Here is a 23,368-nt window from a genome sequence, read left to right as displayed (position 1 = left end):
TCCATTATGCAGTGGAAAGAACATAGGAGCATAGGAAGCTGCCATCTAGCATCTAGACAATTGGTCCATCTAGCTCAGTATTGTCTACACAGACTGGCAGCGGCTTCTCCAAGGTTGCAGGCAGGAATCTCTCTAAGCCCTATCAGGGAGGGAACTTGGAACCTTCTGCTCTTCCCAGAGCAGCTCCATCCCCTGAGGGGAATATCTATCGAGTCTCCCATTCATATGCAACCAGGGTAGACCCTGCTTAGCTAAGGGGACAAGTGAAAACAAAGCGATATGAAAACCCCTTACTACCTCACCTTAAATATATGGGCTGACATAAAGAGCAAGGATGCACCAGTACAGCAAGAGAGCAGCCTAGCATAACTTTCCAACTAGCTGCAACAGTGCAGCAGGGAAATGGCAATTGTTGACATCTTCCCCTTACCCAGGAAGGCCTCTGTGCTACCCCCAAACATGTCCCTGTAAGTTCCATAGCCCTCAGGGACATATTTTCAGATCGCACAGAGGGCTTCCTGGGGAAGGGAGTTAAAAATTGCCACTTTCCTGCTGCACCACAGTTAGTTGGGAAGTTCTGTTCAGCTGCTAACGGTGTGCATGGAACTGGTTCAGGCAGTTTGGTTTGAATCTGAACTGAATTCTAACCGAACCTCCAGTCCATGAGCCAATTTGATAGAATCGACCAGTGGTCTGGTTCATTCAGTTGAACCAGATCAAACCGAGTCAACCCAGTTCTATCTGGTTCAAGGGCTATGCTTCTAAAGGGGAATCTGATGAGGATTCCCCTTTACAAGCAAAAGGGTGGGGAATCAACTATTTTAAGGGCAACGTTAAAGGCCAAGTTGAGAACAGATCATCCTGGAGAGAATCTATCTATGTGGTCACTAAGAGTCGACACCAACTTGACTGCACCTATTCAATCAATCAATCAAGGGTGACTAGAGAGAGTGGTGAGAGAGCAACTTACTGACTCCATCATCAGTGGCATTGCAGTGGCAGCAGCTCCTCTAAACCCCACCGGTGCACCCCCAGCAGCGTGGGCTAGCAGTGGCCCGTTTCCGGCCTCTGTGGATACTTGAAGGCTGCTTGCGTGACCTCCATGCATTCACGGAGGCTGGAACCACGGAGCTGCTACCACGACACTGCCACCACGACACTGCCATTCACAGAGCTGCCACCACGACACTGTCACTGACGACGACTAAGCCAGTAAGGTGCCCTTTTGCCCACCCTCCCGGTCACCCTTAGAATGCTCCTCGCCAGATTCCCCTTTATAAGTATAGCCCTTGAACCAGGTCAAACCAGTTCATATCGGGCTGGGACCAGTCCAATTTAAATTTGGGCCAGCTGCCTTTATTTTAGGCTGCTCCAGCATGAGTTCTAACCAGTTGAATCAGGCCAGTTTGAATTGAACTCGGTTCGATTTGAACCAGTTCTACACACCCCTACTTGCTGCAATGGTACATCCTTGATCTGTATATCAGCCATGGATTCTGTTAATTGCAGTATACAAGTATATTAGTCTTTAGTGGACTTACATAATATTCAGCCTTAGCTATTTTAAAAGTAATTTTAACTGCCACTACCACCTTTAAAATAGTTTGAAGTTCAGTACATTTTAGTAAAGGTAATTTGAACATTTTAATAACTACTTTGAAGAAGTTCAATAGTTTCAACTAATTTTTAATAACCATTTAGCCAAGTTGAAAATCAAAACTTTATATAATAAACAGGTCAAACAAAGCAGTTTACTAGTCTTTAGGGACTTCGGGTATTTACTTTAGTCAAATAACCAGTCCAAATTGTTCTATTTGAGTTAAAGTTTTAAAAAGTGAAGTAAAAGCAATAAGTGAAATGAGATATGATGCTGTTTCACGCTGAAGTGTGTTTTTCCTGTTATTATCTCTCACTGCTCTCACGATACCACTTGGGGGGGGGGAGCCTAATTCCATGCTGGCTTGCCAACTGCTCTGGTGCAACTGTTTTTTTTCCTGGGTCAGGCTGAATTGCTGGAATACAGCAATTCTGAGTGCAGTCAGCCCCCTTAGAAATGTTACACACTGAACATGATCCTAGCAACTAGCTAGAAATTCACAGATGATTGCCACACACTCTGCTGGTAATTGCAAGTGTGCCTGCCTTCTTCTGATAATAAATACATTATTTAAATGATAAAGTTTTTGTAATAGATGGAAGTAATTGCTATTGTTAGTAGTTAAACTATAGTAGTCACCTTAAGTGGTGCAGCAGGGAAATACTTGACTAACAAGCAGAAGGTTGCCGGTTTGAATCCCAGCTGGTAGTATATAGGGCACAACTATATAGGAAGATGTTGAAAGGCATAATCTCATACTGCGTGGGAGGAGGCAATGGAAAACCCCTCCTGTATTCTACCAAAGAAAACCAAAAGCTCTGTGGGTGCCAGGAATCGAAATCACCTTGACAGCACACTTTACCTTCGTTCACTGCCAACGAAAGTAATTCATGAACAGTATTTCAAACTACATACACAAAGTGTGTGTTTCTGCAAGACTGTGAACTTAGCACGTATCAAATATTTGAGACTTGTAAACTCTAAAAAAAAAAAAGTTGACATTAGAGAGGATGAATTTACCAGATAAACTTCTGAGTCTGTCACAACTTGAAATAATGTGGAAGATTTTAGAGATCGAGGGGCATGAAAGACACCGCAGAGAGACAGATAAGCATTTTGGGCCTCCAGATTTTGAAAAAATAAATTAATCATTCATGAGACTTGGAAAGCATTGCACAGAAAACAGAGACATACATGTCTTCAGCACATATCATCAGTTTGCTTAGTTGAGTTTCCTTCCATTCCAACAACAGTGTGCAAACTAATTATTGTCCTAGTTCTAGCCATCAGCAGATGACTTGTTAGCTAAGCTAAGCTAAGCCTTTTCACTGACATGCCAGTTTTCAATGTGCAAGGATATTTTTATTTGGAGGAGCATTCAGCTCACCTGCAGTCTGTCTGAACTAATACAGGATTGCCACCTCATTTACTGTTAGTGAGAACTAGGCTTTGGGTTTGCCCTCTTCATATGAGTCCCTTTCCCACTGTGCTAGTTCTCATGCCCTTTTAAATGTCAAGAGGAGCGTTCTGCAGAAGACGTGTCAGCTCCCACTCTCCATGACTATGTTTTGGCTCAGATGGGGGAAATTAGCGTTAAATGGTGCAGACCCATGATCAGCAATAAAAATACCTTAAGAGCTGTGCAGGACGGACAGACGCAACATGGATGCACTGGAAAGAAAGAGGGTAGAGACGTGGCTTTGAAAACAAAGTGTTGCTTTACTAAGGAGTAATAGGGGTACAGGAAATGAAAAAGTACTTGGTTAGGCTCGTTACCAAGTTGCTATACTAGGAAGGGGGAAAGAGGTCTAAGGGTGAAAGAGAGAGAGAAGAGGAAAGCCATGTGTCATATAGACTCGCTCAATTCTGATAATGATTGGGAGGACGAATTGAGTAGAACTTGGCCAACCTTGGGAACTCTTACCAAACTAGAGAAGGAAGAGAGCTGGCATTCTTTTCTCTTTTGTTACTTAACAGTCAGGTGGGTCTGTTCTGTATTTCACCTGCATAATGCAATCAGTGAGGGTATTTCCTTGGGTTTGTGGCAGGTCTTTTGCAAATTGACCTAAGTATTGCCTTTTTAGGAAAACTCTTTGTCAGAGTGACTGTTTACCCAAAATACAGTCAGTGTCTCTCTTCCAAGCAAGCAATCGTAGAGGCAGAAAATGGCTGAGGTTCGAGTTTAGGAAATACACTGAAATGCCCCCAAAATGGCAAAGTGAGTGGGTGTGGTAACAGAGCAGAATCTAGGATCTCTGGAGCCATGCATGCTCCTGTTTTGTGACTGTGATGAAAACTCAGAAAAGATTGCTGCTGCTGGGTTGATGATGGGCCAGACTTGGCTCCTCCCACCATTGGTAATCTTAAATCTGGTATCAGGAGCAAGTGCTTGGGCTAGCACATTGCTAACCTGGAAGCAGCAATCTTTTCTGAGTAGTCATGATACCAAAACAGAAGTGTGAGCAGCTCCAGAAGCCCCAATATTTAAAACAGGGATTCCCAACCTGTGCTGCTAAACTACAACTCCCAGCATCCCCAGCCACAATAAATTGTAGCTGGGGGTAATGGGAGTTGTTGTTCAGCAACATCTGGAGCACCACAGGTCGGCAACCACAGAATTAAAAGATTGTGAGAACTAGCCCACTGAGTAATGAGAAGTGAATGCAGCAGCGTTTCAGTAAGTAAGATTAACATTTTGGGACTGTTCTTCTGCATGCTGTTTAAGTTCTTTCTGCAAACTAGGGCAGAATAGCATTTATGGGAAACGCAATTTTTTGTTTTGTTTTGTTAGGTCACTCATTTTTTATTGAGCATGACCAGCTCTTTGAAGCCTCTTATTTCTGGTAAGATGTTTCAAATTGCCTCTTCCAAATAAATATCATGCATAAGATGGACATCATCACATGAATAATATTTCCTTTATATTCTCAACTGAAATTTTCTGCTAAGTGCTGGCAAGTATTGATATATTTTAGTTCTTGGTAGCTTGCAGTTTGGCCATACCTTCCATGATAATTGCACAATAATGTTTTCTGTGTTGTTGATTCTTACCTGTATTAACAGGTTATGTGTTTATATGGTTTTCTAATATATGCATTGTTTTTCTTCTGTCAGAAATACATTAATATAGCAGGGGTGGAGACAGCCTTGGTTGGTGTGATGGATGATCTCCAATGGGGAATTGACAGAGGGAGGGTGACTCTGTTGGTCCTTTTGGATCTCTCAGCGACTTTTGGTACCATCAACCATGGTATCCTTCTGGATTGTCTGCGGGGACTGGGCACAGGTGGCACTGCTTTGCAGTGGTTCTGCTCATACCTCTCAGGTAGATTTCAGAAGGTGTTACTTGGAGACTGCTGCTCTACAAAGTGAGAGCTTTTGCATGGTGTCCCTCGGGGATCCATCCTGTCTCCAGTGTTTTTTTCACATCTACATGAAACCACTGGGAGAGATCATCAGGGATTTGGTGCAAATCTATTTCTCCATGTCAGCTTCATCACGCAATGGCATAACTTCCCTAAATCCCTGCCGAAGCAGTAATGGGATGGGTGAGGGATAACAAACTGAGTCTGAATCTAAACAAGACAGAAGTGCTCATTGTACGAAGCTGAAGTTTGGGAAATAGGATAGATCTGCTGGTTCTGTATGGGATTACATTCTTCTGAAAGGAACAAGTTTGCAGTTTGGGGGTACTTCTGGACCCAACCCTCTCTCTGATACCTCAGGTGGAGGTGGTGGCCAGGAGTGCTTTCTATCAGTTTCGGCTGGTTTGCCAACTGCACCCTTTCCTGGAAGAGAGTGATGCACATCACTCACTTAAGAAAATGATGCACATGCTGGTAACCTCCAGGCTTGACTACTGCAATGCACTCTAGGTAGGGCTGCCTTTGTATGTAGTCCAGAAACTGCAATTGGTGCAGAATGCTGCTGCCAGATTGGTCCCCAGGACATCCCAATGAGAACATATCACTCCGATTTTTAAAGAACTACTGGCTACCAATAGGTTTCTTAGCAAAATACAAAGTGCTGGTTATTACCTATAAAGCCCATAATGGCTTGGGCCAGGTATTTAAGAGAACACCTTCTTCGTTATGAACCCCATCACTTATTAAGATTTTCAGGGCAGGTTCGTCTGAGGGTGCAGCCAGCTCATCTGCTAATGACTCAAAGGAGAACCTTCTCTGTAGTTGCCCCAGAGAGCTGTAGAACCCACTTCCTGCTGAGATTAGAGCTGCTCCATCCCTTTTGGCTTTTAGGAAACAACTAAAAGCCAACTTAGTTTTAGTTGTTTTTATTTTAATGTAAACTACCCTGAGCCACTTTTGGAAGGGTGGTATAGAAAAAAAAAATGAATGAATGAATGAATGATAAAGACATGGTATATAAATAGTAGTTGTTGTAGAAGTTACATCTCTTCAGCCAAGCATTTTAGCTATTTGGTAGTTTTTATGGGTATTTTAATTGGATATCTTTATATGTTTTAATTGTTAAATTTTGTTTGTTTGTTTTATTGCTGTAAACCGCCTAGAGACTTCAGTAGTGGGTGATATACAAAAATGTCAAATAAATAAATAAATAAATAAATAAATGCACAGATTTCTAAAAATGACTAATGTGTATTTCACCATTATTTTGCACTAATCAACCTCTTGCTTTGGCTAGCAAATAAGATAAGCAATTAATTTTAACAATATAACTATTGAAACATCCTCCAAGATCAGATATTCCAGTGTCATTTTTTAAAAGCCAGTTGTCAAACAAGTATGATAGACAGTTGAAGTCCTGTGTCTAGTGCTGAAACATATTTCTAGCAGGCCTTCATCACAATTCCACTGCACAAGATAAGGTCCAGAGAAGGCAAGATGTGGGAGATCAGATTTCCCAACATGTCCCCCCCTCCTCACAGCCACACAGCCACGTGTCACCCCAAACACACAGCCACGTGTCACCCCACCCCCAACTCAGATCAGGGCTGATGGTTTGAGGTCGATTTTGACCATTTCCACTGTGACATTTTCCCACACTAAATCACACCCCTGCCTGCTGGGGGGGTGGGGGGAGTATAGGTATTTATAAGCTCTACAGTTTTCCCTAGCAGAGCAAATAGCAGCAGGATGCAATTTAGGTCAGGAAAATTGTGTCTCCCCAGAGCTGTGTCCCTGATCCAGTTTGGAGGCTTATACATTTGCTTTTGGGGGGGAAAAGAGATGTTGAGAGACCTGGTCACAAATGGGGAGACCTGATCCAGTGATCTTCTAGCTTGGCCTTTAGCAAGTGCAGCCCTGTAACATTCCTGGATGGGAGACTACCAGGAAACCACATTACCTGCTTTGAGCTCTTTGGAGGAAAAGTTTGTATATCAATATAATGAGTAATAATAATAAAATAATAATAATACACTTTGTTAGCCTCCCCATAACAAATTGTTCTCTGAGCGACTCACAGCACAACATTAAAACATGCAATAAAAATACATAAAACACATCAAATCACAACACACACACACAATACAAAACAATGTTAAAACTCTGTTTCCCCCCCCAAAAAATATCAATTTTAAAAATCAAATTTTAAAAGCCTAAGTGAACATAAAGGCTTTTACCTGGCATCTAGAAAAACAAAGTGATGGTCCCAGGCAAACATCACTGTGGAGGCTGTTCCATAAAAGGGGTGTGGTCATCAAAAAGGCCCTCTCCCTCGTAACTACTCACCTCGCTTCGTTTGGCAGGAACACTTGGAGCAGCACCTCCAAAGAAGATCTTAAGGCTGGGACATATGAGGCAAGGCACTCTCCCAGGTAATCCCGTCCCAGCTTTAAAGGTTAAAACCTGCACTTTTAATTGGGCCCGAAAATGGACTGGGAGCCAGTGCAGCTGACAAAGCAGTGACATGATGTGATCAAAGCACTCAGTCCCAGTTAATAGTCTGGCAGCCCTATTTTGTACCAACTGCAGTTTCCAGACCATTTTCTGAGGCAGCCCCACATACAACACATTACAGTAATCTAAGTGAGAGGTTACCAGAGCATGAGTAACTGTGGCCAAGCAATCTCTATCCAGGCACGCTCGCAGTTGGGGTATCTGCTGAAGCTGGTAAAAGGCACTCCGAGCCACAGAGGCCCCTTGAGCCTCTAGTGACAGTGCTGGATCGAAGAGCACCCTCAGACTGTGAACCTGATCCTTCAGGGGGAGTGGAACCCCACTATATTTCTGTCTTGTCTCGACTGAGCCTCAACTTGTTCACCCTCGTTGAGTCCATTACTGCATCCATTCAGGACAGTCACCACCTCATCCGCGTCTGATGAAAAAGAGAGATACAACTGAGTGTCGTCTGCATAAAAATAGCACCCCAGGCCAAATCCCCGTATGAACTCTCCTAGCGGTTTCATGTAGATGTTAAACAGCACAGGGAAAGAATGGAACCCTGCAGAACCCCAAAGTTCAATGGCCAAGGGGTGAGCAGTAATCCCCTAGTACCATTTTTTTAAAAAAAAAACAGGCCTCAAGCTAGGAGTGGAACCACCTCCAAGCAGTGGTTCCCACACCCAACTCAGCCAGACTATCCAAAAAGATACTATCGTCAATGGTATCAAAAGACACTGAGAGATCCAAGCGATTTCACAGGGTTGCACTCCCCCAACTCTCTCTTTTCACAGGTCATCACACAAGGCAACCAAAGCAGTTTCTGTTCCTAAGCCAGGCCTGAATGGCAGAGCCTTGGAGATAGATTTGATCATGTATGGGGAGGCAGGTAGGAGCCTGCCTCTCACCAGCCTTCCCCCCACACTAGGGATATGCATGGAACCAGTTCTGTGCACTCCCAGGAGGGTGGGGTTGCTTTAAGGTGTGGGGAGGGTGTCCTTACCTCCCCCACTGCGTTTCCCCTGCCGGCGCTGCTGCCCAAATCGCTGGTGTGGGGCGGCTGGATGCCCTCTTGTCACCCTGGTCAGTGTAATACCAGAAGTGGTTGGTGTGCATGCGTGTGTCATGCATGCGCTGGTATTATGCTGACCGGGGCAGCAAGAGGGCATACAGCCGCCCTGCGCCAGCAATTTTGATAGCAGCGCCAGTGGGGAAAACATGGTGGGGGATGTAAGGACACCCTCCCCCACACCTTAAAGCAACGCCCTCCCCGCCTCTGAAATGGCTTTCAAACCGGTTCGGTAGTCTGTGAATAGACTGCCGAACTAGTTGGTGCACATCCCTACTCCACGCCCTTGTTACCAGTGATGTGAATGACCTTAGTATTTATCCTGAATGCTACATAAAGTAACATATTTGCTGTAAGAATTTAGTCTACAGCAATAATTTTGCACAGCAGTTGACACTTTAGCCAAATGTTTTGCTTACAAATATGCCTCCAAGTTCAGTGTGTTCTAATATTGATGATTTCATCATATGGTTTTACAATATTTTACCCAAGTTCAATAAGGGACATCTGCAGGAGGAAAAGAATTCTGGCCACAGGTTATCTTGCTGGGTCAAGAATCATGCATACAAATTTGATGTGAATGTGGTGCCCACCTTGTGATGCACTTCTGGATGAGAAGCATGGAATGCAAACTCCATCTGTTAGGACCGTAGGAAGCGGTCATATACTGAGTCGGACCGTTGGTTCACCTAGCTCAGGATTTGTCTTGACAGACTGACAGTGGCTTCTCCAAGGTTTCAGGCAGGAGTCTCTCTCTGTAGCTTGGAACCTTCAGCATGCAGATGCTCTTCCCAGAGCGGCCCCATCCCCTATGGGGAATATCTTACAGTACTTACATGTAGTTTCCCATTCAAATGCAAGCAGGGTGGATCTTGCTTAGCGAAGGTGACAAATCATGCTTGCTACCACAAGACCAGCTCTCTTCCCTAAGGAGAGTTAATCGTTCAGCAGGGAGAAGATGGAGATGTGCATTCGCATTGCCATCTTTTGCATTGCCGTCTTTTGCATCAATCAGTTGCTAGCAATGCTGTTTCTTTATGGGCTGGTTCTCACTATCAAAGTGCCACTGAAATCCCGGTAGAGGAGGGAGGAGAAGGAGGAGGCACATGCACTCCTGGTAGATACAATCATCTGGGTGGTAGAAATGTCAGGCAGAGGACAGGGAAGTGATTGTGTAAATTGTAGTTGGTTGTCACAGGCAGCTGTCATCATTAATTTTATATTTGATTTAAGGTGGAGGAAGTTGGCTGCCAAGTGCTGATCAACTATGATTACACCTTGCACACAGTTACTTCCTGATCCTCCACTCGACAATTTCACTGCTCAGATGACCAATTATCAGGAGCACACACACCTCCTCCTCCTCCCTCCTCTGCCTGACTTTTGACAGCACATTAGACATGACAACCAGCCCTCTTTGTCATATTTGCATCCAACCTTCCAGAAGCTCAGGGTGGCATGTGTCTATCTCCTTGAATTCTCACAACAACCCTGTGAGGTAGGCTAGGCTGAGGGATTATGACTTGCCCAAGCCTCCCAGTAAGCAGGGATCTGAACCTGGGTTTCCCCTAAGCTTTCATAATATAAATGAAGCTATTCATATGATTGCTCAAAACCAGGCTACAGGAGCCCAGCCCAGTTTTAAGCAATTGTGAGAACCACTGGGTTCACAGGCGAGCCCGGTGGTTCTCTGTCGGCTAGCCCGCCTAAGAAACTCTACCCCTAAATGAGGTTAACAGAGTGAGTGCTCTGTCAACCTTGTTCTTTTGCTCGTGTGTCAGCTGCAGCTGCCACAGGGTGGGGTGGGAGAGGAGAGGGGGGACCCCAGGGTGCCACGCAGCAGTGCTCACCTTCCCCCTTCCCGGGAGCAGCCGGTCATCTGAGCAGCTGATGCAGCCGTCCAGAAATGAGCAACTGCTCATGCCTCAATATGTTCTCAGTCTGGTTAGTTATAGTAGGGTATTGCTGTGCATACTCAGTTAAGCAGTAGCTTAGATAGCTTTAAGAGGGGCTTAGAGAAAATAATGGAGGAGAGGTTGACCACAGACTATTATTATATATATTCATTCATTCATTCATTCATTCATTCATTCAATTTCTTTATCTCCCTTCCAAAAATGGTTCAGGGTGGTTTAGACTATTAGTTATTATGACAATGTGGCATTTCCATGTTTCAGAGACTACACTTCTGGTGTTGGGTGGCAACTGCAGGGCAAGGCTAATACATCTGAGCCCTGCTCGTAGGCTTCCCAGAGGTGCCTGGCTGGCCACAACAGAATGCCGGCCATGACAAACCTTTTCTATGATTCAAAAGGCTTATTTTGTGTTCCTCTGAAGTCTCTTCACCCACAGTGGATTGCTGGATTGGGACAATTATCTCTAGTACATTGCATCTCAAAAGGCTGATTCACATAGGCCTTTCAAATATCTATAAACAAGCCCATGATTGCATAGTAAAACATAAGTGTGCACAAGTGTCCATAGGTTAATTAAGTGGTGGTGTGGGGGGGATCCCTGCCTACTCTCTCCACATATTTCACTTGGCAATAGGACTGTGAAGCCAAACATGATTTCTTCATAGCTGTTTTCTATATATATATTCCTGCCTGGATATTGATCTACATGGACCATGTTGGGAAAACTATCTGGCAGTTTGCTTCTGGATTCTAATCAAGGTGCTAGTGTTGCCCTTTAAAACCCTACATGGCTTGGGTCCAGACCGACGGGGTTCCCAGCCTTGGGTCTCCAGATGTTGTTGGACAACTCCCCAGCATCAGCCATTGTGACTGAGGATGCAACTACGAGTTGTAGTCTGACAACATCTGGGAACCCAAGGTTGGAACCTCTGCCTTAGTGAGTGCTTCTTCTCTGATGAACATTCTGGCCCACCTCCAGATACCTTCTCTGGCTGAAGTGAAGTGGAAACAAGAAGGAGAAGGGGAGGGGAGGATGTTTTCAATTGTGATACCCTAACAGTGAAATGCACTTCCCTATGAAACCCTTCTGTTAGCAACTTTGTTCTAAAAAAAAAAAAAAAGATTAATAGATGTTCCGCTGGGTCTTTGGAGGGAAAGGTTCTTGGCTTTCTGCTATCTATCTCTCTTTCCATTTAGGACTTGTATTTTAAACATTTGATATTTCATTATTTCAGTGTGTGTTTTAAAAATGAATTCTATGAAGGACACATTGACAGATAAATAAATATCTAAAATATACCAAATAGATAAATAAACAACCAAAATATACATAAGAGCAATGCTTCATCAGATTCCCCCCCCCGCCTTATAGATTTCTATACTTTTTTTTTGGTGGGGGAGGGTAGGTTTGGTGTTTGCATGTTATCATACTAGATTCTCAGCCTGCATATTACCCTCCAAAATGTAAACAAATGTACTATTGGCTTGGTGAGTCACCTCATCAGGAAAGCTGAAGTGCCAATAAGTGAAGTGCAAACTTTGCTTATTCATCCTAATGGGCTGATAATTGGAGAGGTTCATTAAAAACACTTGGGTGTCAACTGGCTATCACAAAGCAAGAGGTAATACGATCCTCTAGTGTGGAAGAGTAGATTTTCCTATTACATCTAGACAATCCTTTTCCCTGTAAGAAAGCATGGGTACAATCCAGCTAAAGCTGTGTTTTTAAAAGTTCCATTAATGTCAATGGAAAAATGTAAACACCTTTAAATAGTTGTAGTGAGGTTACGTTTTTGTCAACCAGCCTTGCCCCTTTGTACTCACTGGAAGCCAGGAGAAACCATTATATCTTTTACTGAGCAATTAGCTGTAAAACTGCATGCATAGTTTTTCCTTGCATTACTAGGCATTAAAATACTAGAGATATCTTAATGGCAGCTGGACATTCAGGTAATGAGCCCAAGATGCCAGAGAGGAAGCTCATCCTCTGTACCCCCTTGATTCTGCTTTGATGGTGCTTGTATGCCTGCTGTTGCTCCACCGCTATAAAATTGGCCGTCGACTCTCATACATTTGTAAATAAACACATTCATGTTGTTCAACATGCGGTTCAGGTAATGTTTTCTATCACCGAATCCTAGGGAAGCAGTGAGAACCCTGAAATGGTGGCAAGATGAGAGTGAACAAGCTGAAATTTAACCTAGACAAGATGGAGATGCTGTTGGTTGGTTGGGAATTCCATTAATCTGGATGGAAGGTTACATATAATTCTGGATAGGTTTGCACACTCTCTGAAGTCACAAGCTGGCATCTTGAGGATGATCCTGGATACATCCCTGACCCTGGATGCCCAGGTAATGACAGTGACCGGAAGTGCCTTTTTTCAGCTTTGTCTGAAATGCCAGCTGCACCCCTATCAAGAGAGATTAAACTTTGCTGAAGTAATCCATGCACTCAGGGGTGCAACTAGGTAATTTTGGACTCTGGACCTAATGATGGGGCCTACGCGGGCCCTTGCAAAATAAGCATCCTCTCTCACGTACTGTATATACATCTCACCACAAACACACAGATCTGGGCCTGAGTGCATTTGTCCCCAGAAAGAAAAAACACTATGCAAGCCCCAATGGATTCACCCAGCTTCTTGACCATTCACAAACTAGCTGGAACAGAACACATGTCCCTTGCTCCACAGTTCTGCAGCCCCCTCACCACGCCCCCTGCATCTGGCATCAGACTCAGCGGGTGTAGCTTCACTTGCAAATGGGGCCATGTTCCTTGTTTGAGAGCAAGTACCAGCCAGCACTGCATTCGTAGTGTGGCCAGGAGCTGCTCTCCCAGCCTTTAAAGGGAGAACCAAACGGGGTGCATGGCTCCATCTGCGAGCAAAGCTGATATCAGACACAGGTGGCATGGTGGGAGCCCCAAGCACAGCCCCTGATTGGTGGTGGCCTGGGTTTTTTGAACCTGTTCATTCAATGGTGGCTCCACAATGAATGAATGAATGAATGAATGAATAATTGGATCACAGCAATGTATTTGATGTGAGGCTGCCATTGAAAATGATCTAGAAACTTCAGCTGATACAAAATGAACTGACAAGATGGTTGACAGGCACAAGTCATCATGAGCATATTTCACCTATCTCGTGCTGACTGCATCAGCTACCAGTGCATTTCCAAGACCAGTTCAAGGTGCTAGACGTGACCTTTTAAAACCTACAGTGTCTGGGACCAAACAATTTTAAGGCCTTCATCCCTTCCAGGGCCCGAGGAACCTCCTCAGTCTCTGCTCTCCGGTCTTTTGTGAATGCAGATTTGACTGGCCAGGTCAGGGACAGAGCCTTTTCAGCGATGGTGCTGCACATGGAGAAGCACTTGCCCAAGGTGATCTGCCAGGCACCAGCATGGTGAGGCGATTCTTACGATCCACAAAAAGTGGGCGAAGGGAGCCTGGCCCGCTCTTTGTTGATTGTCTGCTGCCACGAGAGCCGTGTGGCTCCCGGCAGCAAGCCCCACTATTTCCCCCTCTCCTTAGCCGAGGTTAGCAGAGCGAGCACTCTGCTTACCCGATTTTTTTTTATTGTGAGTTGCTGCGGTGCAGCTCTGTGCTGCAGCAACTCATGAGGAGACCCCCGGCGGGGAGGCTAAATGAAGCTTCCCAGCTCGGGGAATCTCTCCAGCATGCCCTGCATGCTTGCACAGGGCATGCTGGAGCTTCCGGGGTCCATGCGGCCCCCAAACTCCCCAGCCCCCGCCTGCTCCATAACGGAGCCAACAGTCATGTGGGTGGCTGGTTCAGCTGCCTGCAGCCAACTGACGGGTCGTCTGTGAGGAGAGTGGGCTAAGCCTGCTCTCCTCGGAAACCCCATATCGGCGGTTCCCACGGATTGTGGAAACCGCCTCGTGTTTTACATGGACCCTTAAGACCTATTTAAGATTATTTATTCAGGATTAAATTTATTTCCTTTAATCCTGGTTTTATTTTGTTTTACTTTGCTGTGACTGCTGTTATTGTTGCTTTCTTTGCATTTACTTGTGTATAAAATAAAAAAAATTGCATTTACTTGTGTTTATCTTTCTATTTTAATGTAAACAGCTTTGGGGAAATGTAGAGTGCTGGACTAGGACCGGGGAGACCCGAGTTCAAATCCCCATTCAGCCATGAGACTTGCTGGGTGACTCTGGGCCAGTCGCTTCTCTCTCAGTTTAACCTACTTCACAGGGTTGTTGTGAAGAGAAACCTAAGTATATAGTACACCGCTCTGGAGGAGGAAGAGCGTGATATAAAATGTAATGATATAATAATAACAATAATACATACATACATACATAGTAGTGCAGTAGCAGGTACACAGGCAGTATCAATTTTACAGCAAAATCAGTACATTTATCCTAAGAAAGTCAATCAGCTTTCTCTTTTCCATTAACATCCCAAAGCTGCAGCAGCTGACCTTCAAACACACGCTTCTCACTCAGATGCCAAAGTCCAGACTGCTCTTTTTCTGCCTGTCCCGCCCAGGTATGTGGGTGTGACTTGCATTCCTAAAGTGCTTTTTTCAGTGGCCAACTTGACTGAACATCAGTGCCCATCATCAGTGATGAAGCCTCATCAAAAACCAGAGGCTTGTATAATGGAAGAGCAGAAGTCAAAACGTAGACACTCACAGAACTGGCCATGCTGGTTTTGAATGCCATTTATTCATTCATTCATTTATTCATTTATTCATTCATATACCACCCAAAATGCAAGTCTCTTGTTGACTTGCTATACCTAGATTTCTCACTTTCTCTTTTTGGATTCACTGCTGAACCTTTAGGATTATTAGGATTATTGACTGCTACTTTTGGAACCTTATGTATTGGCCAAACTAGTGTAATATGATGATACATCCAGGATTTGAGCTTCTGACATATTTCCCCCCCTAAAATGCAGATGGGGTGGGGATGATCTGGATCAGAGTTTTCCCCTTTGCCCCAATACTTATTCTCCAGCATAAATTGTTCCTCAAATTTGCTATTAGGCAAGGAGGGGAATATTTATTGGAACAACTTTTGAAATAATGGTACGGCTGCTGAAAGAGCTTTCTTTAAAACTGTCAGACAATGTTTTCTTTAAAAGAAGGCGTATGGTCCAGCCAAAGCTAAGAACTCATAAATACATGGATTTTAATGGAAGAGACTTAAGGAGATGCTATTGAGATCAGTGACTGACATCCAGACTAAGTTACTCAGTAGTACTAAAGTGAAAGATAAAGTGTGCCATCGAGTTGGTGTCAACTCCTGGAAACCACAGAGCCCTGTGGTTGTCTTTGGTAGAATACTGGAGGGGTTTATCATTGCTATCTCCCATGCAGTATGATGAAGCCTTTCAGCATCTTCCTACAGTATATCGCTGCTGCCCTATATAGGTGTTTCCCACAGTCTGGGAAACATACCAGCAAGGATTCAAACCGGCAACTTCTGGCTTGCTAGTAAAGTAATTTGCCCGCTGCACCATTTGGTGGTTCTCTCAGTAGTACTACTACTTAGTAAGTCTCAGGACATACTAAGTCTAAAGGATTATTAATTTTAATAGTGCTGTTTTTGAGTAATTTAGTCTGGATGTCAGCCAGATGTCACTGGTAATTGGGCGACAAAATGGCAAATGTGGTTCAATGTTGGCAAGTGTAAAGTGATGCACATTGGGATGTGCATCACTTCAAGTACACGTTGAGGGGATCTGAGCTGTCGGTGACTAATCAGGAGAGGGATCTTGGGGTCGTGGTGGACAGTTCGTTGGAAGTGTCAACTCAATGTGCGGTAGCTGTGAAAAAGGCTAATTCCATGCTAGGGATCCTTAGAAAGGAAATTGAAAATAAAACTGCTAATATTATAATACCCTTATACAAAGCTATGGTGTGGCCACACCTGGAGTAATGCATACAATTCTGGTCACCAGATCTAAAAAGGACATTGTAGAAATGGAAAAGGTGCAGAAGAGGGCAACCAAGATGAACAGGGGCCTAGAGCACCCTTATGAGGCAAGTCTACAACAACTGGGGCTATTTAGTTTTTTAAAAAGATGACTGTGGGGAGACATGATAGAGGCCTATAAAATCATGCAAGGTATGGATAAAGTGAATAGAGAGAAATTCTTCTCCCTCTCACATAACACTAGAACCAAGGGTCATCCCATGAAATTGATTGCCAGGAAATTTAGGACCAACAGAGGTACTTTTTCACACAACACATAATCAACTTGTGGAATTCTCTGCCCCAAGATGTGGTGACAGCCAACAACCTGGATGGCTTTAAGAGGAGTTTGGATAACCTCATGGAGGAGAGGTCTATCAACAGCTACTAGTCGGAGGGCTATAGGCCACCTGCGACCTCAGAGGCAGGATGCCTCTGTGTACCAGTTGCAGGGGAGTAACAGCAGGAGAGAGGGCATGCCCTCAACTCCTGCCTGTAGGCTTCCAGCCTACAGATGGGCCTTGGGTCTAGATGGGCCTTGGGCCTGATCCAGAAGAACTGTTCTTATGTTTTTATGTTCTTAGGATGCTTGAAATTGCTTGACTGTCTTCTCTCCAGGCATGGACATCCATGGAGGGGGTGAGAAGAAAGGGGAGACCCCCCCCCCGTGATTCATGGCAAGATTAATGTGGAGCTTAATTTTATATATTTATATGTATAACATCCCCTCCCACCAGATAAATTCTTGCATATGCCCATGTCTCCAGGGTATAAGATAAGAAAACAAATTGCTTGGAGTATGATGAGATCAGAGATTTCAGCATAAATTGATCAATACTGAGATAATCTCAGTGCCTAACCTACACATTTCAGAAGATCACATAATGTTTTTGTCAGTACTCCCTATTACTCATATCCATGGGCCTTCCCGAAGGAATGTATTAGCTGAGTGGTTCATAAGGTGTAACTTTCTTTTATTCACATCACTGTTGAATATAGACAGAAGATGCAGAACTTTTTGTTCAGGATTTTAGGAAAGATCATTAAACCCACGAGGAGAGTTTCTCTTTTACATTCAATGTACCTTTTAGAAAGATTGTCTTGTCCTAAAGTATCCTGACCCAAACTTCTTGTTCACAGCTTTGACAGTTGTGGTCTGTCTTATTTCTTATTCTTATAATATGAGGACCATGAAATTATGACTGAGGTCATTTTAGGGGCAGCTTCTTTTCCTTCTGTGCCACTCCACAACTTACTGCCCCACTGAGAGCTGCATCAAATAATATGACATATATCTATTTTATCAGATTCAAGTCTGGTTACTGCCCCCCCCCCCCGTTTTAATGAATGCAGATTTTATTTGTCATTGCATTGTTATTGATTATAAACTATCTTGAAGATTTTGTGGTGGAATATGGGGTAGTAATGGTTGTAATCAATCAAACAAACAAACAGATATATAAATAGATGTTTCTGTGCAAAAATTAATATGTGGAAGCACGGTGTTGCTGACCATGCAAATGGAGCCCACTCATATACAGATGCCATGTGTGTGTTGGTGCTGTGTGGGTGGAGGTACTTGGGCCGAGCACTGCCCCAGCAGGAAAGGACCTGTTCTCCTCTTTCTTAAAGTTCCCCCACACCGCTCCCAAAATGTGCTCGAACCATGATTCAAACTGAGCTTCGGGCACATCCCTATTCTGCATTCATGTAGATTGTAATCTAACAACATAAGAACTGGCTTGAAGGATCAAAGCCTGCATTCTGTTTCCAACAGCAGCCAGCCAGGTGCTTCAGGAAACTCACAAGTAGGACTGGAATGTGATGCCCATCTCTGTTGTTTGTCAAGGGGCCAGTTCACATGAACATGGCCCCCTGCTTGCCCCATACACACATTAATGTCAGGGCCATGCGGAGAACATGCCTGCCCCAACTCTACTCAAGGACTTGCTTGCTGACACATTCTCAGCACAGCCTTTACTCACATGTAAGGAGTGAGCATTCGAATTGCCCTTCTACCCTGTTGCAGCACATGTAGAGGGGCAATTTGGATTATACCCTTTACACATGAGTAAAGGACATGCTGAGAACATGTTGGCACATCCATGAGTGATGTCAGGGTGGGCGTGTTCTTGGCACGGCCCTGACTGTAATGCATGTAGGGGGCCAGTAGGTAGTCAGAGGAATACTATCTCTGTACATGAAACCTTTAGTTATCCTATGCATAGTTATAGGTAACCTTATTCTCCACGGATCTGTCTAATCTGGGGGTGTCAAACTCAAATTTATTTATTTATTTATTTATTTATTTATTTATTGTTAAATGTATATACCACCTTTCATTAAAAACAATCCCAAGGCAGTTTACAAAAGTTAAAACACATATAATAAAAATGACAGTTAAAAGTATTTAGCTAAAACTATAAAAACAAATCTGATTTAAAATATATATTACACAAACACAGAAAACTATACATGGATAAAAACACAAAGAAGCAGCAATAAAACAATCATGTAAAGGCCTGGATAAAAAGCCAAGATTTAACCAGCTTTCTAAAAACTGTGATGGAGTCTGAAGAGCGAATGGCCACTGGGAGAGCATTCCAAAGCCTGGGGGCAGCAACAGAGAAGGCCCTGTCTCACGTGCACGACAACTGAGTCTCCTTCATTGTCGGCACAGCCCCCTCAGATGACCTCGTCAAGTGGGCAGAAACTCTTGGGAGCAGGCGGTCCCTCAGGTATCCCGGGCCCAAACCATTAAGGACTTTAAAGGTCAAAACCAGCACCTTGAATTGCACCCAGCAACACACTGGTAACCAGTGTGGCTCTTTCAAAATAGGTGTGATGTGATTACACCGGGCAGCTCCAGATAGAACCCTCGCTACGGCATTTTGTACAAGCTGCAGTTTCCAGATATTCTTCAAGGGCAGCCCCACGTAGAGCTCATTGCAGTAATCCAGCCGTGATGTGACTAAGGCATGAGTGACTGTGGCCAGATCTGCCTTCTCAAGAATGGGCTAGAGGGCTACTACACAGCAGATACCCAGCAGAAATCCACATAAAAAACTCTCCTCCTAAAATTGCCAGTTTTGAGAAAGGTGAGCAAGGGTAGAACCAGTAGTTAATTTCTAGACATTCTTCCCCTTACAAACCAGTCCCAATGTGCCACTTTCCTGCATCTTGCCTCCTCCTTTCAGCAGAAGCTCTTGCATCTCCTAATTTCTTGCCATTAAAGCCCCCTTCTTACATGCCACTTTTGTCCTCCATAATGTGGCAAATTGGAAATTCTGCTTTGCTCAACTTCAGTACATGGCATTTGCTCTCTTATACTCTCCAACTCCTTGACACTTTAGCTTATGGTAATGGTAGAAGGACCTGATACTGATGTATGCAGTGTCAGCTCAGTAGCTGAGTCAGACCCTTTCTCCTGCTTAGAGTATCAGCTTCCTTACTTTAAAGACAATTCAGTGTTCATGCAGAATGAGGTAGGAATGCCACAGGTCACACTGGCCTGATAAAAGGCCCTTAGGCCTTATGTCTGCAGCCTGGGTCTATTCCTTTTAACAAGCCATCTAAGGAATTACTGTAACCACAGCTTGTGGTATGAATTCCACAAGGTGATTATAAATGGTGTGAAGAAGTTCCTTGGTATGTCCTGTTGTGAATATGCCACAAGTTAACTTAAATGGGTGACCTTGAGCTCTATTATTTTTTAAAAAATCTCTGTATCTGGACCAAACCTAGAGAAAAATTACCAGCACCAGCCCACAAAAATGTGTATTTATCCATCTGCCCACACATGCCTGTGTTAGAGGTTTGTGATACTTTAGTGGCGTGAAACAAAATGAATGAACCAGCTCTCCTCCAGTTTGTTAGAGATTCCTGGAACCTGTTCTTACTTGCCAGGAACCTGTTCTTACTTGCCACAGGCAACCAGGCCAGTGACTATTCATGAGCTTTAATTAGAAACACATTTCCCAAATTAATCTTATGTACAAATATCTTCTATGTAATCATTTTGTAACATTTTTGTGAAGCTGCTCTTAAAGAAAGAGCTCTGTATCAAGAATTAACCTGACAATCTCCCCATATGGTGTTGAACAGCAATAATAGTACTGTTGCCAGGTCAACTTTTCCTTAATAAGACACACCATCGTGAACTGTTGCCAATGCTATGAAGTTCTGCACAGCACAAGGAATTAAGAGACATCCATTATGCCACATGGTGCTATGATGTTCTGGAGAGATGAATCAGTACTTTAAAATGAAAAATTGCCCTTAAGCTCAGTGACATTCTCTCTGACTATTGTACAATGATTGTGCTACCTAGGACAATCTGTACATAATTATGCAGGCTAAGTGACTAGGAAGACAAACCTATGGGCATTTCTCTGGAAATGAGGTCATCTAAGAAACCATCTTCAGGAAGACTTGCTTTGGTTTGGGTTGGTCTCTCTTCCTTTTTCTTTTGCATAGATTATAGGATTGGTGTGGCACAAGCTTCCCAGGGCTGATATGAAGTTCCAAGCTTCCTTCTACCCTGCCGTTCTTATTTTCCAGGAGTGCTGGCTGACAGGAGAAGTCAGAATATATTATTAAAAGACAAAGAGACACATTATCTGCTTGAGTGCTGAAGGTACGTCAAAGACTTTTTGTAAAGTCCTGGCATTCCTTTCATGAGGGGATGATTTATAGAAAATTGCTGCCAGGACACATGGACATCCTGGCAAAAGAAAAGATAGTAACCTCCCTTCCCTAATGTTCTTTTATCATCATCTTAGGAGGTGTTTGCTTCATCTGTCTGCATGAAACCATGGAAGTCAATATTTATTTCTGGGTCCCTTCCAAACTGATTTTCTAAATCCAGCAGCATTACCTCTGCCCAAAATTTCTTCTTTCTCCCATTTGAATAGCACTAATTGAACATTCTAAATTTGCATGCAAGGTTTAAGTAGTCTAGAAAGTTGTTGTTGTTGTTGTTGTTGTTGTTGTTATTATTATTATTATTTCAAGATGCCATAAGAGATGTAAGGAGAAAAACCATCTTAAATATCTTAAAACATCCTGATATGGCATCATGAGCTGCAGCTGCATTGATCAAACCAAATTTTTGGTTTGGCAGTTCCCCCCGCCCCCATTGATTTGATTCCAGTGGGAGAGATTTGAGCACATACATAACTCTGTCACTGGGTCTTAAAATGCTTAACTTAAGTAGGATTGTGCCCAGTATTCCATTTGTCTTTTTGCCCAAATGCAGATGCTGCAGACATGCCTCCTAATGAGGAACATTCTTTGATGCTTCTGATGACCAAAACAAAAAAAGAAAAGAAAAAAGCCCAGCATCAATAGGATTTGAAAAATGTTTCTCTGCCTGACCAGTCAGTGTATGCTGAGGGAAAAAAAAGTAAAATAATAATCAAAGCTACATAGAATGTGAAGACATTTTACATCACTGTTTATATCATTTACGTTATCATTTTACACTGGCAACCCTTCCTGTCTTTTAAGACAATGGCATAAATCCCATGGATTTTAAAAGAACTGGGTTGCACCTATGATTATTAATCATAATTTATCAATGGAAAATAAACGTTAGAGACATCATTATGGAAAAGTGCAAGTAGGCTTGCTTTCTCCTTCTGACTTTATTTGATCAACATCCTTCCCCTCTTCCCAGTTCCACGTTTGTCTCTTGGCTTCTTGACTTGGAGTATCAACTAGTTGAATCAATTGAGTTGACACAGTTTCGATATCTTAGACCAAAAAAGATCTCATCTCCTTTTTTTAACCCAAGGTTCCTCATTCCACAGATGGGTCACCCTCCAGGCAGCAGCTGATCAAAAGAAGCGTTAAGGTTCTATTTCTTCTCTGATGCAGATAGACTACAGTTTGAAGACCAAAGAAACAGAGAAGCTTCAATACTGTCACGTCTTTCAATTCAAATTGCTTTCCCCTTCACTATAGTATATATTGATTTTTCCAATGCTAACTTCATCTCTCCCCCGCGCCCCGTACCAGATTAAAGTCTGGAGGGTATTACATTTGGCACGGAAGGAGGAGATAAAAGAAAAGAAAAAAGAGCCCTCCCCCCACATGGTTTGTTGAAGAGGTTCAGGACATTTTACTGGAAATAAAGATTCAGCGTTATAATTTAACTTCGTCTCTGTTTCTTTCTTGCCTTCAAGGTGATGACACCTTATCATTTGGGAATCTTGATTGTTGCTTTCCATAGGCTGTACACGATCACAGTCAGCTACAGAAGCGCAGACAACGAGGAAGGAAGGAAGGAAGGGGGAGGTGGCACCAAAGTTTTATTTTTTTATTTTAAAGTAGGATTCTGTGGTAGTCAAAACATTGCACAAAGCTTTTAAAGTAGCAGAATCGTTTGGTCTTCAGCGCTGCAAGCTCTCTTTCTTTGTGTGTGCATGTGTGTGTATATGCTTGGGGAAGAAATCAAACGACAAAGAGTCTTTATTTCCGGGAGAAGACTTCAAAATACGTGCTAGAAATGGACAATTTGAGTCCTTTCTCTCTTTCGCTCCCCCTGCCATCAAATGCGAGCTAAGGGGGGGGGGATTAAAATAAACCACGTGGTAGATCTGGTGGGGTGTGTGTGGTTTTTTTAAAATTAAAAAAAATACACTTTGCAACCTCCAGTTCCATTTATGTTCTTTCACCCTGCTCAGGGAAAAGATTAAGCTTCTCCTAGATGGACGTATCTCAGGGATCAGCTTAGGGGGCAGCAAGGCGCATCTGCATGCAGGAAACCCGGGTGGCATTGATTTTATTAGAACTTGCCATGGCCGGTAGAATAGAAAAGGCTATGATGACCCAGCAGCGGGAGAGCAGCAGGCGAGGGGCTTCTCTCAGCATCTCCAAGGTTAAAGAGGGCTGGTGGTTGGAGGCAACAGCTTGGAGCTGAGCAAGCTCTTCAGGTCGCTCTTTCTCTCCTCTCCTCTCCTCCCTCAGTG

General features: G+C 43.5%; 1 long non-coding RNA gene across 1 annotated transcript; it reads left to right on the top strand.

The window, feature by feature from the left end:
* Positions 1-4,209: 4,209 nt before the first annotated feature.
* On the top strand, positions 4,210-22,517 carry LOC128343192 (uncharacterized). The gene is made up of 3 exons (XR_008315380.1): positions 4,210-4,274; positions 20,958-21,033; positions 22,208-22,517. It is a non-coding gene; the product is annotated as an uncharacterized LOC128343192 (long non-coding RNA).
* The last annotated feature ends 851 nt before the right edge of the window (positions 22,518-23,368 follow it).

Source organism: Hemicordylus capensis, chromosome 2 (assembly GCF_027244095.1).
Source record: "Hemicordylus capensis ecotype Gifberg chromosome 2, rHemCap1.1.pri, whole genome shotgun sequence".
Classification (NCBI taxonomy): Eukaryota; Metazoa; Chordata; class Lepidosauria; order Squamata; family Cordylidae; genus Hemicordylus; species Hemicordylus capensis.
This window is presented reverse-complemented; position numbering and strand designations above follow the sequence as displayed.